This window comes from Phasianus colchicus, chromosome 9 (assembly GCF_987193195.1).
Source record: "Phasianus colchicus chromosome 9, bPhaCol1.hap1.1, whole genome shotgun sequence".
Classification (NCBI taxonomy): Eukaryota; Metazoa; Chordata; class Aves; order Galliformes; family Phasianidae; genus Phasianus; species Phasianus colchicus.
In genome coordinates, this window is record NC_143444.1 from 11,892,125 (window position 1) to 11,907,476 (window position 15,352).

General features: G+C 39.8%; 1 protein-coding gene and 1 long non-coding RNA gene across 19 annotated transcripts in view; one reads left to right on the forward strand and one right to left on the reverse strand.

Annotated features, from left to right (window-relative positions):
• Nucleotides 1–9,198: 9,198 nt before the first annotated feature.
• Nucleotides 9,199–12,169, reverse strand: LOC116230563 (uncharacterized). The gene is made up of 3 exons (XR_016469154.1): nucleotides 12,081–12,169; nucleotides 9,996–10,077; nucleotides 9,199–9,749 (listed from the first exon to the last, which is right to left on the reverse strand). It is a non-coding gene; the product is annotated as an uncharacterized LOC116230563 (long non-coding RNA).
• Nucleotides 12,095–15,352, forward strand: part of LOC116230564 (uncharacterized) — a 57,168-nt gene continuing 53,910 nt past the window's right edge. For 17 of the 18 annotated variants that reach the window (XR_016469138.1, XR_016469141.1, XR_016469144.1 and 14 more), the window contains exons 1-2: nucleotides 12,144–12,220; nucleotides 15,149–15,284. The gene's annotated coding sequence lies outside the window, so the exon portion shown is untranslated. Of the gene's footprint in view, nucleotides 12,221–15,148; nucleotides 15,285–15,352 lie in introns of all 18 variants that reach the window. The other variant, XR_016469135.1, reaches the window with a different exon arrangement.

Below are 15,352 nucleotides of genomic sequence, written 5' to 3' on the forward strand. Positions count from 1 at the left end.
TTGCTTTGTCCGTACTGGCCCTTTGGTACGTGCAGCTAGACAGCTCCTAATGTTATCTTGATGCACAAAGCACTTTTTGTGTGAGGTTTGACTCACACTAAAATGCCAGTTAGAATTTTTTCCTCAGGAACTCACTGGAGCTTGGCTTACAGAATCTGAAAATTAAATCAACCAAAATAGGTCAAACACAAAACTATATGTCCTTATGTGTCCTCTTGTCCTCTTTTAGCAGTGCAGCGCAAGTTGTTGTTTTCTTGTCCGTAAAGTTTGGGCCTGTTTCATTCTTCAGCCAGCTTTGGTAATGACATCTTGGTTACATTTTGAATACCTGCTCTTGAGAGTTTTCTGTTCCTATTAAATATAGTTTAGAAGGACACGCTCATCTGTTAGTGGTCCAGAAATAACGTGCCGAATGCACAAGCAGCTGATGCGACTGAACGTGATACAAAAGTGTATCATTCTGTTACAGTTTGTTGGTAGATATCATTATGGTGATATTTTTGTACCTTAAAAAAAGGAACAGTGTATCAGAAATTGAATCAAATGTTAACAAAAGGTGCAGTTTGTGGTTTACTTTTCCCTCATAGCTAGTTCTTTAGGAATTATTTCTGTTCACATAATCCTTTAAGCTAATGTATTTATTTCATACGTGGCTTATAACTTCATTTGTATGTCAAGCAGCTGAAGGTGCTGCTTAAATTAGTATTTACTTCAGTATTATACCTTTTTGAATTGGTTGTTCATTGCAGTCACAATGCAGTGAATAAACGCGTTAATATTTGAAGTGGGAAGGGAGGTAAAAAGGGAAACTGTCTGCTCCAGTCACGGCCCAGCTTTCTGGTTACAACATATTATAATTTATTTAAACTCAATCAATACTTAATCTGGAGTTTAAATTCTGCTAAAAATCTGTGGCATAGCTAAAAGCAGCTGATGCCAAAGAAAAAAAAGATTTCTTCAGGCTGTGATTCTGATGAATTTATAATGCGCTCTAAGGGTGATGCATTGACCTAAATTCACAGAAGCGCTGCAATTCGTACTTATTATTGTGGAAGATGTCCTACCAACACTTTTCTTCTTCTGAATGCTGTGAGCAAGTGTGGGAAAGATGACCGGCTGCAGAGGAAGGACTGCATGCACTGCCTGGGTCTCCTCACATCCCCAGGGAGGGGTGGGATAGGACAGAGCACAGCCCAAGCCCTGCCGGCCCCATGCCACAGACCAGGCAGTGGCTCACTGTAACCCTGAGATTCAAGGCAGGAATTAATTCAGCACTGCAAAAATCTGGCAACTGTTTGAAGCCAGTAGTGAGGGCAGACTTCCTGAGAGGTGTGTGTTTGCGGTGACAATTTGGATTTATTTTGCTGGCAATGTGAAAGACATTGTTACGGCAGGAAGGAGACAGTTGTGTTGAAAACTGCTTCTCCTTTTTAGTTTTTTTTCCCCCTTTGGCTTTTCTGGGGAAATAGATTTCGATCTCTGCAGGGTTTGGTTTTGTCTGTACAGCTCTTTAAACTCCCCCAAGCACAGCCATCTCAGGGCAGGGCCCATGGGCAGCTCCTACCAGCACTGCGGGGATGTGCACACACCATTTTCCTGTTAGGATCAGGCAACTTCATATTTCCCAGCACATTTTGGCAAGCTTTTTATCAGAGTAGTCCAACAGCTTTTCGTAGTAAGTGAATGACTTCCCAGTGACCTGAACCCTCTTCCAAGCCTCCTTTGTCACCCTGACAGCTCACATTCATGCTTTTCTGATTTTGTGCAAAGCTATACGTTTTACCAGATCTATAACTGCAGGAGACTTTTCTAAAATTAAAAAAAAAATTAACTGAATGAATAATGGAAATGTATTGTGAATAAAGGCTGACGATCATCCCCACTTCTTTTATGATATGATATGCTGTCCTCATGAAAAGGGAGAAGAGCTCCATTCTCTCTCCTAATTGATATGTGAATATTTGTCAGATGTGGCTTTCCTAGGCAGTCTGTAAGGCAGGACTCACCCCCACACTGTTCATCCCCAGTCCCTCACCTGTGTGCTTCTGGGGCATCACATCAGATGCTCTCCCAGCTTGTGTGTCTTCTTGCTCTATTTTGTGCCCACCTCTGCCCATAATGTTACTGTAGTCAAATTCCTATTGTGGTTTATGCCAGTATAAACATGGGCTAGCACAAATCTAAGGCTTGGAAGGCATTAGCCTGCCTTTACTGTAGCACAATCGACAGCTGTACCTGGCACCACCACCTCATTCCACCCCAGAGCGGCAGCATCCAGAGCCTTGCTGCGTTGGAGGAGCAGAGCCACATGCTTGCTGAGGTTTGTTCCTCTGGGCTGGCCCTGAGGATGAGAACAGCATGCAAACACAGCTTCTCAGCAGGAGCAACTATTAGTTCCAGCTTTAACCTTTACTTAAAAATATGAAGCTGCTGAACAAAAATGCAAAGACTTTGTGTTCAAACTCATGCCTCACTCAGAGAGCTGGCTCCTAGAACCAACTGTGAATTTCAGTCTAGCAACAAGAAAGTTTATGTTCAACTTCAGTTTTTCTTCTAGCTACAGTGCTCTAAGGGAGCACTTCAGTATTCAGATACAGGAGTTATGACACATTTACCTGCTGAAAAAGTGGATTGCAGGTCTTGTACCCTTCCTGCTCCCCAACATGGCAACTTGGATCTGTATCAACACAGCTACAGATCATGACTGGCAGAGTCATATCTAAAACCTGCAGTTGAATATCTGGAAAAATAAGTTAAAAAACTGAGGAAGATAACAAGAAGTTCCAAAAAAAGACTAAAGCTGTATCTCATTCCTCATCATAACGGTCTGACCAAATCTCCCTAACATGTCTTTAATGTTTGTTTCATGTAAGAACTATGCTTTTGGTTTTGTTTTGTTTGTTTTTTTTTTTAAGAAGTTCTGTTAGAGTTCATAATCTGTCTTGCTTTTTGTTAAGGAGATGGAAAAAAAAATAAAAACCCACCATTCATCATAATTCTTTGGTATTGCTATTATGGCCAGGAGAAAAGAGGGCTTCTGCTAGTTCGTGTACAAGTCAAAAGAAAGGCATATTCCTTTCCCTACAGGATTCCAAGCAGAAGAGTTGGTGGATGGATAAGATAAAAATGGGTATTAAAAAAAAAGTGTGCATAGTTTTTTCACTAATCTAGAGTAGTAATTGTACTTTGCTTGCATGCCTGATCATGTTTAGGTGCTGATTTTCTTTCCACATAACAAAAGAGGTGACTTTTATGAGAATAATCTGAAGGAGGTTATGGGGGTGACTGGTTTTTTTTTGTTGGTTGTTTTTTTTTTTAATGCAGAATGTTTTTTACCAGGTCAACAGACCAATTTCTCTCCATTGTTCACAAAGCTATACAGTATTTTTTTTCCTTCCCACTGTGCCTTGAAAAAACTTTTTGGCTTCAGTTCATGTGTGAAACCTTTTGCACAACAAAAGTGGTTTCTTGTGGCCAGTAAGACTAAATGTTCTGAGCATTCCAGGAAGCATATAAATAGACTGATACTCTTCCTAAGGTTATGGACCATTATTTCTCCCTTTTTTCTTTATTTCTCTTCCTGTCTTACTCCCCTACCTTCAGTTATGCTCTCTACATCTAGGCAAAGATCAGAGTGCAGTGTTTGAAAATCCTGACTATCATTTTCCATTTTACTTGGGTTTGCCTTAGTTACATTTTTTGAATAGAAATTGTTCAAGTAAATGCAGCACAGTAAATTATCTTAAATTACTTCTTACAGTCCAGACTAGTATTATAAAATGAAAATTGTTACTTGGAGTCTCCCACGCCCCTGGCTGCTGCAGACCTATGTCTTCAGGCTGGGGAGAAATGGATCACAGTACTTACCCAGTGAGGCCAATCCACCATGTGGAAAGTGGAATTCGCATAAAGGAGGTCTCCTATCCTTTCCTCTCAATCGTGCTAGATACAGCAAAGCTGTCAAAATGGTCAAATATAATTAAAATGGTGATCCACCACTGAAGAGGAGGCCAATGTCTATGCAGAATCCAGATGAGAAATTATTCAAGCCAAAAACATTAAATCTCAGCTCATCTGTGGTTACCATAAAACAGCCATCCTGTCTCTTTGATCTGTGATGAATCTGAATGTGTGTTAATAAGACATATATGTTGGGCATCAACATCGTCTTCTGTTGAACGAAGATAAACATTGCATTCGTCTCTGTAAAACATACTTAGTAGTTGGGAAGAAAGTGGAGATTCATTATTTTTGCAGTTGTAGAAGACATTCAGCAGCTGTGTTTATACTGGCAGACAATTTGGATATTAGGTGGCAGGACAGAGAACTGCAGATGCACAATATCGTGCAGACATTGTGCACTTACAGCACATTTTCAGGGAAACATGTTATTTTATATTTCCCTTGGTGTCATTAATCACGTTTCATGATGTATCTCACTATTTCAACTCATTCCCCTAGATTCATTCATTTTTTGGCTTGTTTATATAATAGTTATTGAGCTCCATTTCAACAAATTCCATCTTAACTACAGATAATAAAGTTCCTTTTGCTTCAGGGGAGAAAATTAAGATGGCCCTGTACTGATTTCAGAGACTACCTGTAATAATCAGCACGTCTGCTACATCAGAAAGATATTTTGTTTGCCTTTGGTCAGAAAAATGTTCATGCTGTTCTTTGCAACTTAAAAATTAAACTCATTTCCTGAAAGTAAAAATACGATTCTTATCTTGATCTATAAAGGAAAACAGCTGCACTGTACTCTGTTCTTGAAGTTCTCTAATCTTTCTGAAGGCTTTGTTTTGGTTTACAGGTGAATCCCTTAAACTGCAGCAGTGGTGATGGCTCATCCTTGGCAGAAACATGCTGAGAAGTAGTTGGGAATCCCCTGTTCAGGCGCTGCAGCCTGAGGAACTTCGTGTAAGCGTGTAAGAAGTGTGTAAGAAGTGCCTCTGAGGTGAGGCAAAACCTCTTTGTTTTTTTAGCATACTTTTACGGCAATACATGCTCAGAAGTACATTTTGGCATGGAAGTGCTACAGAATGAGGGGTGCAATCCAGCTTACCCTGGAAGGGTCCCCTGGTGGCGGTGCGCTCGTCCTGCAGCTCCCAGCCCTTGGAACAGTTCTGACACATCTCTGGCTGGGGGAAGACAGTATCTGTTTCCATTACAGCTGACCTCTCTGTGCTGGAGAGGAGCTGGTAAGGGACACAAGGTAGGTACCAAAACCTTTGGTTTCTCCTGGTAGAAGGACTCACTGTGCCCGGGGCTGTATAGGAGGTGGGCAGCTCCCTGCAGACTCAGCTGAAAGCGACAGTCCTGCCAGGCACAGTGCTGCCCTGTTAGGCATGGCTTTCTGTTGGTAAACAAAGAGGAGGAGTTTGACGGATCTGTAAAGAGAAGCAAACGCAAAGAACTCACTTATGAGAGATTAATGGCTGTGTGCAGGGGATGGCTTACCCAAGATGGCATGATCAGCAGATTGCTTGCAGAAACCACAAGCCCTGCCCGGTGCCCCTTCTCATGACTGGGTTAGAATGCTAAATATAACCAGGCTATATTTTTCTTAGGGATAAATGAAAAGCAGAGAGAAAATTGAACTCTGTTTATATTATGTGTGGCTTAGCCACACCTAAGTAAATGCAACCTACTTTCACCCATTTTGTTTTAGAGGATTGCTGTGAGGAGGTTCTGTCCACTACATTGAAAGTGGCAAAGCAGTGTGCTCTGGGGAGTACTGTTTGTGAGATACTGCAACTGTGTGGGAGGGCAGGTCCCAAACATCTGAGCTGGGGCTGAGGTGATTTGAGGCTGCATTCAGAGCTCTTCAGAATACTGAAGTCTCAAAAAGAGATTTATTCTCAGAAGATCATGGGGTTTGGATTGGGGATGAGAGGACTCTGGTGATCATATTTTTATTTCTAGAAACTAGTAATATATATTCTCAATGATTGAGTGGCCTATGAAAGTACACTGGAAGCTGGTGGCAGGTGGTGGCTGGAAAATTAACACAGTTCTGGGGAAGTGCGCTAGTCTAAAAGTCATTTATACAAAGAAAATAAGATGTCACTATTGTTCATGCTTTTTTGAACCCCATAATTTTTCCTTCTCTAAAATGCTTATTCTTTCCCTTGATGCTTTCTACATTCCTCTCTCTTTCCCAGGCACCCAGGTAGAGCTCTCTCACATGGTGATGGTTATACATCTAATGCTGATCCTAACTTAGTGGAATCTGTCTCCAAGCAAATAAGACTGGCAGCAAGGCTGGGAGTGCAATCACCTGCTGACATAATCCCTGGTATGAATTTTCTTGTATACAGTATAATTTAATAAGGTGTTAAATGACTAGTACAAGTGTAAATAGAACAGATTAATGAATTATCCATTAAAACTCTGTCAATATGAGATGTTATTCCCACTGCCTTCAGATATGGATCTCTTTTCTTGATCCTTTTTCTTTCTCTTACTTTCTAACCTTCATACTTAGAAAGCACATATCTTTGTACAGCAGATAGCTCAGCAGAGCAATCAGCAGCGTATTTCTATTGTCCCTGGCCTTCAGTGGTTACTGGTGCTAAACCATCACTGTTATACAGCTGAGCAGCTTAGGAGGGCTGTTCAGGGAAAGTGAACAGGTCAGCCTGTCTCCCTTGCTGTGTCTTTGCCAACCCCAGTCCCACTGGCTCCCCTTCTGCTGCAGAGCTGCTGCTGGCAATGCTTGTTGACAGAGATACAGTAGGCTGAGCACGTGGGGCACTAGTGTCACATGGAGGCAGCTGCTCTGCTGCCAGCCATGCAGGCATCCTTCATTTTGGATGTGCCATCATAGAGGCATTCCCTTCCCTGCATGGGTAGCTCAGGCAAGTCATCATGCCTCTCAAAAACAGAGTAAATTAAGTTTCTTACAGTGCCTAACTGAATGATCTCTGAATACCACACCTGGAATCATTTAAATTCTAGCATTGCTAGGCATGTGTTTTATTTATCCTTTTAAAATAAATCTAGGAAGTGGTTAGGTTAATGCATACAACCTTAGCCTAAAGGATAAACAGCCAAGCCAATAAATAGAACATTCAGGCTCCTGCCTATTCCTGTCTATACATGCAATCATCTATAGCACCTGTATCCTCTCTAGTGGATGTTTTATGACAAACACATTAAACTGCAGAGAAGGAGAAATGTTGGTCAAGTGCAATGTATTTAAGTGAATTTTCCCCTAGGAACCAAAACATTTAACTGATGATTGTCAGTTTGTGACAAACATGTTTTTCTTTCTAATTGTGGAATTGAAATATTGTATTTGTCTGGTTGTTTGAAATTTAATTAATGTGAGTTCTTAGCTTCATACAAGGGACTTTCTGTGCTTAGAGTGCTTAGGGGAAAGGTGGGAGAGAAGGAACAAAGAGAGCAGCTTCAGTATCCATGTCCATGTCAGCTATTCTCACATGCCTTGGTTGCCAACAGTCTTCAAGAAGATACTGCAGCAATGGTGCCCAAGAGGTGGTCAGCCTCAAGAAACAGGCTGGCAGCCATTACACTGCAGCAGCTACAGACTGCAAAGAGCCAGAGCAAATGCCTACTTTGGTCCCATGGCTGTTGATTTCCCTTTACTGCCATTTAGTCAGATAAAAAAACTTCAAATGCCTACTGCCAGCCACTTCAAGGCTTATCTGAGCAGCAGACAAATTAGAAACAGTTGTGTTTCTTTCCCTGTCCCATGCAAATGCAAACTATCAAGAGAGGACAAGGAGGAGATAGAGTTGTAGCTCTGGTCTTTTTTACATGAACTAAGATGTCAGTCCTGGAATAATAAAGAGGAACCTTTCCTTCCTCTTCCCTGAAGACAAATACTTTCTTTTTGTGAGATTCTCTCAGAACAGCATCTGGACCCTGTTGTTTTGTATGCTTGAAAGGCACAGAAATAAAAATGTGAATTTTGCACTTAACAAAAAATCAAAGTGTATCTTCTGACAGGCGCTGTTCTAGTTGTGAGATGTGAAATTGTATATATTCATTACTTCATAATAGGGCACAAATAGGCTCTTTGGTATTTTTCATCCAGAGTTCAGAAAGTGACAGTGATGCTGTATTGCTGAAATTACAATGCTTATCACTCCAATCTGCTGCTGTTATTTCCATAAGTAACTCCTGTATGTACAGAGATGTATATGTAACCTCTAGTGAGTAAGATGGCAGAACAAGTCCCTCTTCATAGTCAAAAGAAATCACGGAATGTGTTATTTTTTAATTAGCTTCTGGGGATGTGACCCAAATATCTTCAATTGCAAGTTACATATAATATCTGTTATTTCACACTGTGCAATATAAAGGAATCAGTATAAAATGACTTTCAGTAATTTAGACGAATGCTACTAGGTCTAATAGAGAACGATTGAAGGTGATAAATTTGATAAAAGCTGAATTTTGAGCACTCCAGTGACCCAAATGTGAGTAAAGCAGAAGGAATCCCACAGGACAGCCATTCGGCCATTTTCCCCTCACCCTCTGTGAGCTGCCTCCATGGAGGCTGAGGGAGAAGCAGGCAGTGGAAAGGGAACTGTGGTTAAGGCCGTGGCTTTGGCGACCGTCTGACTGGATTCGTTTTCTGTCCCTGCCTGAGAAAGTCATTTAGGGGACTTCTGTGGCACAGTGCCATTCTGCATTTAGTCTGGCTACTAAAAGCAGCTCCGCACACTGCGAGTAGCAGCAGTTAGCTTCTTTGACAGCCTCTCCATCCTCTGTCTGGGAAATGGGAGGCGTAACGTTTCCTTTCCATCGCCCTGCTTGTGTGCAATCTTCTATCCAAGCATATTGCTACTAACAGCAGACTGAGCTCACAGGTCTAATCTTTGGCACCACTTGGCAGTGCTTGATTTTGTTCTATGAACAAATGGTACTGGAGTTACTCTTTTGTGGTTGACAGTGAGCGTGCTCTTAGTTTGCTCATGGATGATGACTTGTGCTCACCTGTGGAGCAAGTGAGCTGTTCATCCACCAATTAAGCTCACACCTGATTGCAGTGTGCTGGGACTTTCAGAATCCCTTTCATGACGATGACCAGATCCTTGTATGTGCTGTTACCTTCTAAAATGAAACACCATCCAGCCACAGTTTTCTCTAGTCATAATGGGTAGAACAAAGATTGCCTTGATTAATATATAAAATTCAATTTAATATTAATTCTGTTGTAATATTTCATTCCAGAAGCAAATATTAATGCATTAGATTATTTGAAATTATTTCAGCTATTTTTATTAAACATACTAGAACAACTATAAAGCATTAATCTTTAAATTTCCATCACCTGTCCAAAAAACTGATAATTTATTGCTGGATGTTACTTTGTTATGAAACTTGTGCTCACATATTCCAAACTGAATCATCGTCATGCCCCTAGCAGCTAGCTGGTAGAAAACTATTAAATACTTTTTATCGATCAGATCCACTACACTGATGAGATCTATCTAACCTTGCCATGAAAAGACCTGCTCAGAGTTTAGGTAATTATCTATTTTCCCATCCAGGCAGTAACTGATGAAACATCTGAATGCTGTTGCTCCAGATGAACTGGGAAACCCCTTTAAAAAAAAAAAAATAATAAAACCTGGACATGTTTAAACATGCCCAGTGCAAATAGTGGAAGTGCAATGCAAATGCTGGGACAAAAAATAGCAGTTGGGCTGTTTTCCTTGTCATCCTGGTTTTGAACACCTACTAAGAGGTAAAAGTATCTTCATCCGTAGGAAAACCTGTGCAAGACAAAACAAACAAAGTCCCTTTAACCCTCTGGAGGAAACATTTACAATTCTAGACTCTGATAAAGCTGGAAGTATTGACCTTTCATCTTTTCAAGCTATGAGGTTCTGTCCTCTATGTTGGTGCTTATGATTTTATTTTTCTTAAGTACTGAGTGGGACTTACAGGAAGGAAACTGAGACAGATGGGAGTAAGCAAGAAGGAACATGACTCTAGGGTTGACTGTTTAAAGCGCTCACCTGCAGAGAGGAAAGGAAGGAGGAGAAAACGGTTATATTCTGGTCTCCCTTTCAGAGAATATCTGTCTTTTGTCGTAAGATGCTGTTAGATAAAAAACAGAAAAATTTTAAACCTTTAAACTTAAAAATAGGGCTGGTAGTGAGAGGTATGTGGCGTGGTCTCCTCGGCTAATTTTCATCTTATCTGACTTACTAATTAAGATTTATCTGTTTAAATCTTTGCAGCTTTCTTTATCAGCATTCAAAATACTTCATTGGGATCTTTAAAAACTGCACAGATTCATGACAGAATGCAGTCTCCATGGACTTCCATGTGTAATCAACTTCCAGTTATTTAACTATCATCTTTGCAATCACATCCTTTAGCAATACACACAGCAAATCACAGCTCCATTTAATAAAATTAACTTCAGTTAATCAATCCTAAAGTGCCTTTAAACATGTACCCTATATTTCTTAAAAACAAGAATATACCTAAATAATGTAATTATTGTGAATGTCTAATTCTGGGTAAAGGACAGAACTTACAATACATATTTTAAAATACAACAATAAAAAGTTCATTGAAATAATTTTACAACACTCCTGTTATTCTTTTCCTTCTAATTTAATTATAGGCCCACAAACACCAAACCTCATATAAGTTAGAGATTAAATATGCCTTTAATAACAAAAACAGAAAGAGCCTAGTGTTTTTATCCAACATCCAAGCACCAAACAATCCTTTACTGGTCTACAAAGACCCAAGGTTTTTTCTCAGCAAGAGCGATGATTATTTTGTCATTATCTCAGCTTGATGCAGTAGTTTTATCTCATTGTTGAAAACTCTACAAAGACATTCATGAGACAGTGTTCACACTGCAAACTACATAGTTCTTTGACAGCATCTTCCCAAACTGCTTGCAGGTACTTGTACCAGTTTTACCTTTCTTTCTCGCTCTAGAGACGCTTTGATTAGATGCCACATCTCTGGTCAGCTGTAGTGCTCAGCCAGAATCTGCCCTTTGTTTTTTGTTTTCTGTGTGTTTTGTTTGTTCCTGAAACAAAAATGTTAGCATTTTGAATTAGCCTCTTATTAGGCCAACTGCTTGTGTGAGAGACGTGCTGAAGAGCTGGGTCTGTCCAGGGTTAAGGATGGGGAGATAGAGCATCAGAGAACACGAGGGGTCAGGAGCCTGAAACAACATGTTCCAAGGAGGCACAAAGGGCAGGGCTGAGTGCATGGTGTGCTGGGTACTGCCTCATTAACACTAATGACATGAAAATGTCTTAGACAAAGCACAAGCTACCCATCCATGTTTCCATCAGCTGGGTAGAATTTTGCCTTAGGGCACCAACATGCTCCCCCATCGTGGCAGACACAGCCGGCATGCATAGGGAGGGGTGGTGGTTGAGCCTCTGCCTTGCATGTCTGACAGCCAGTGATCCCAGCACGACAGATCTTGACTTGCCCTTCTCTGCTACCTATCCTCCGCCATTAACTATTCATGCAGGCTCCCAATTAGGCTGTGGAAGATAAGAGCATTAATTGACAAAGTCATATTCCTTAGCATCTGACAAAAACAATGTTACTCTTTCATTTTTCAGGTAGGTTTTCAGCATTTTTTGCTGTGCGTTATTTCTTCCATGTTGAAAATAGGTAAGAATGGATAAGCAATTACTGTACTGCTGATGTGCATTTTAAGTTGTTCTTTTTTGATTTAGAAGCTTTATTTCAGGATATTAAAACATTTACCTTAGTTTTCTATTTCGTGGTATTTCTCCACTGTGAAGATATCATTCAGCCAATGTAACGTGCTTTAATACCTTAGCAGGATCAAACAGGCAACTCCTAGTGTTACTCGTGATGATTAAGGATGGGAGTCATGCTGTGAAAGAGTGACTAAGTGCTGTTATTGAGAGCTGACAATTTTCCTGGAAGATGGATCTGATAAATCCCTAGCAAGCATTTCAGTAAAATGATCCAATTTTAGAAGATTAGTATATTTTCCTAAATACATAAATATAAAAGCTTTTCTAAAAGTGCTCATGTCTACAGGACTCTTCTTAAAGGAATTCTAAAAAGGGAAACTCAGGAATGCCTACCTGACTGTCCCAGAGAACTGCCATCCAAAGGAGCAGCCTACAGCAGCACAAGCATTTCATCTTCTGGATTTGTGGAGACGTGGGATTTGTTGATGCTGAAGGCAGGAGGAAGTCAATAGAGAAAAAAAGAATTCTGGGAGGTAAGCAGCAGACATTTTTCCTAGACAAGTTGATGCCAGATGAAGCCTCAATTTTGTCTTACTTGTGTAATTACTGTAGCCGTTACAGCTAATAGTTTTTATGATCTTGGAGAACCATCTCACTTGTGTAAATTAATCACACAATATTTTGCAGTTGTTTTGCTGATATAGGTTAATAGACCTTTAGTAGGATATAGGTATAACTAATACAAATGAGAGTTACAGTGTAATTGTGTAGTGGATAGCCACAGGCCTTATTAAACTATAAGAAAACAGAAATGCTTTAAATAGAAATGAAGTGTCTTATGTGATTTTAAATATTTGCAATTTGTTATTATTTGTAACCATAAAAATGCTTTGCCTAAAACAAGCCATTTGGAACTCATCTTTCTGCATCTGAGTGGAACTTTAGCTGTGGTCTTCTGCTGAGAGAGGATTTGGTCCTTCGTTTCCCATCCCTCCCCCACAGTCCTTTTCACATCTGCAGAGGGACTTATATCAAGAAAATGAAACTCTCTCCCATATAACAAACTTAGTCAGGGCCAGCTGGTGGGCCACATCTCGAATTCAGCATTTGAGATGCTTCCACTGAGCCTGCATCTTTTCTTGGGGGGAGGCAAGAGCAGTTCAGGAAATAAAAGTTCCCAGGTTATGTTCTAGGAAGAAAAAGGGAGGGCTTCCTACCCCGAGCATGGAGGTGAGAGCAGTGATATAGTCCCACCCTGATCTGTGCCTGTCACTCTTGAGAGGGTGATCAGGAAATTGCCCTCAATCCCAGCTGGCCACTGAATGGAGTTATCCCTTGGGACTGCTAAGTGAAGACTGCCCAAACTCACCTTTTCTAATCATCCCACTCCAATCCTTATATATATTTTTAAAAAAAGAAAAAGACAAGTAAACAAACAAGCTAAAATAGGTATAATTATATCTTGAGGTTATTCCAACAGGATATTCTCCAAAGATCTTCTCTTTTTTGTTTTGAATAATGGAGAAAGTTATGACCTAATTGCTTATTCCAACGGTAGGCTATGTTCTGTGCTGAATGCACCATTTTAGCAATAGCTCCTGTTTAACTCAGTACTACTGGCTGTTAAAAGCTGATTTAAAAGTTAAAAGGAACAAACTAGTTTATTGCTTTGGCCGCAAGTAATCAAAGCAACTGAAAATTCATAATGAAAAAAGACATTTGTGTTTCTCCTCCATGCTAATACAATTGACGTTGTCCATCCTTTTTAACCCCCACCTGTTTTTTTCTGACCAATATAATTTTCTTTATATCTTCCACAGTGTTCTGTTGTACCAAAAATATTCTTTCCAGCAGTGTTTGTTATTCCAACTCTAGGCAAAGTCATATAGTTCTGAAGATTCATTCTGCAGCAGGCCAGCTTTGTTTCAGGCTGCCCTTTGAAAAATATTGTATGCTTGCAAGTTCTGGGCCCTGAATGTTTCCATTTTCCTGCTAAGCACTGCACACAATTCCAGAGATGTTTGGAGTTCTTGGGCACTGGAATTTCATCACTCTAAGTTCTGCCTCCCTTGCCACATTTTAAAGTGGCAAAATAACTCCTTGTATGAAACATAATATTCAGTTTGATCTGTGTTCCTCTTACTCAAACTTAAGGAATCCTAAATCTGCCTTTTCTTTATTTCCTGTCATTCAGTTCATTATGTTGCTGTGTATATAAGTGACTCATCAGTCCTCCTGATCTGAATTGTACTCTTTAATATGTGCATTTATATCTGCATGAGAAATATTTTGAAAACTGTCTGGAAAACACAGAAGCACAGTAGCACTAGAAAAATAATTTTAGGAGATCCAAGAAAGATTTCAAGAAGCAAAGCAGCTGCTTTTGCATTTTGTTTTTCTGAAACCTCTTAGTCTTTGGGCTTGGAAATTTATGCTGCGTTTGAGATATCTTTTGGGGAGAAACAGCATGTGTAATGGTTACAGAATCAGTGCCAGATTTAAAAATAACCCCAGCAGCAGCAAAATGCTATCCCTTGCAATTCATCTCCCTGCTCCAGCATTCCTTGTATAATTTCAGTTATCATCTTTCACAATTAAATAGTTATAAAATGAATTTTAAGAGAACTTAATGTGATTCTGAGTGCACCAAAAACCATGTGGTGTATATCACACACACAGCTTGCTGAACTAAGGAGACAAATTATCAAGTTAGTTATGTGGAAGCTTTCCACAGTCTCCTTACGTGACCTTGTGCAAGGCCATGAATGTTTGAGGTCAGAAGGAACATAAATATTCATTTCTGCATGACTCATTCTGAATACTCCACTAGACAAATTTTAAAATAATTCTAGTTAACCAGCACTGAAAGCATTTTGGACATCGAACATTAATGTTCTACACGTTGGTTTGGCAAAAGAGTCTTTTCCAGTGTTTTTCCTACTGGAAAACAAAAGCTTTGATCAGACTGCCCCCTACAGAAAGCACAGCAGTGCTGTTTTAATGCTATGGTGTATTGTCAGAGATAAGGAGGGCTCAGAGCAAACATGTCACAACACTGAATTTGCCCTTAAGCTTCCAAAAAAAAAAAGCAAAGATTAGACTAATAACTATTTTTCAAAATATTTTAAGTTCCTATTTTTGGAGGTGTATGTAAATATTTATTCTCTTCAGGAAATGTCCTTAAAATGCTGCTCTTGCACCCCTTCTAAATTAAGAGCGGGCTGTGGAAGCCGTGTTTTCTATTCTACTGCAATCTTTATGCTCCTTTTCCTTCCCTTTTTAAAAAATGAGAATCAGTTCTCCAGACAGAGCCTGAACATGTATTCACTAAATGACAAGCACTTCAAAGTATTTCTGGGTAGTCTTGGGAAGCTTACATTTTAAGTTTTCCTCTTATTATTGGATAAAAAGCACTTGTCAATGATTTCCATGTTGTGAGCATTTTTCCCCTTTTCCCCCAGTGTTTAAACTGTCTCCCAATAGATCTGTGTATGGCAGAGAAAGGATCCCTATGACATTTCATACAACTAGAAGTGAAGATTTTAATTCAGCTTTCACAAGATATGATTTCTGCATTCAGATACTTCCACATACTAGGTAAGTGGGTCACTCTGAAAGTGATACCTCCTATTTATTTCCATGGAAACTACAACTACAACAACTAT